Here is a 1,261-nt window from a genome sequence, read left to right as displayed (position 1 = left end):
CTTGACTTGTAGTTGATCAATTGGAATCTGAAATGGTTTATATGAAAGGCAAAGGCCTCTGGATTATGTGTATTGTATCAAAATAAGATTTTGTATCATTCATTGAGTTTTATCATTTAATTAGAACAGACACACCTGGGAATGTGTTAATTACAGTATTTGTCACAGGTGAAGCTCTAATCTGTGATTGGTTGAATCATTTAAAGGCACGACAAGACTTTTGTCCAAGCCAAATCTGACCTTTCTGTTCTAATTAAATGATAAAACTCAATGAATGATACAAAACCTTATTTTGATACAATACACATAATCCAGAGGCCTTTGCCTTTCATATAAACCATTTCAGATTCCAATTGATCAACTACAAGTCAAGTTATTATTTGTTGTTCCAACAACTTTGGTAAGGGACTAGACTTTTGTCAGGGACTGTATATATACATACATATACACACACACATATATATAAACACACATATATACATACACATATATATATATATATATATATATATATATATATATATATATATACACACACACACACAACTTAGTGCACAACTACGTTGTATTAAATTGTCATATCAAAATCACATTCAACTGAACTATAGAAAAAGGGAAACAAGATGAGATTTGTGTTGCATATCAATAAATTAAAAAAAACTTTCTGTGAGCTTATTTTTCATCAGGTGTTGCAATGTCCTGCTGCATTACAGGGAAATGGTTGATAATGTTCAGATACATAAAGTGAGAAAATAAGTGTGGAGAGTGTGTGAATCATTTCTTCATGAAATGTGTGAATCTTTTTTTCAGAAAATGTCACAAAATAACAGTGTTTTCTGAAATAAGGTGTAAAGTACTTCCAACAAATACTCCTGTGGGACATAAAATCGCAATATGGTCATTTATCTTTGTAATTTCTCAGAATAAAATGTAACAACAAGTGTGAGAGAAACCGGGGAAAAATATGATCCCAGGTACGGGACGATGGCTGGTAATTGTTGAAATATTGGTAAAACTGACAGAAATCTTGCGACAACAAGAAGCACCGCTGGAAGACAAATGGGAAAAAATGCACATTACACAACACTGAAAACGAAGACGTTGCACCGAAGCTGAATAAGCATCCATCTAGACTGATGACTGAATGGTGAAAAAAAGATGTCTCCCTTTCTTCCTATTATTTAGTGTCGCCAATTAAAATGTTAAAACAAGACAGCAAACTTTTTTTTTTTTTTATGAATAAACATTTAATATAGTGCAT

This window comes from Pempheris klunzingeri, chromosome 8 (assembly GCF_042242105.1).
Source record: "Pempheris klunzingeri isolate RE-2024b chromosome 8, fPemKlu1.hap1, whole genome shotgun sequence".
Classification (NCBI taxonomy): Eukaryota; Metazoa; Chordata; class Actinopteri; order Acropomatiformes; family Pempheridae; genus Pempheris; species Pempheris klunzingeri.
The sequence above is the reverse complement of the archived record's forward strand: the minus strand, read 5'-3'. Positions refer to the sequence as shown.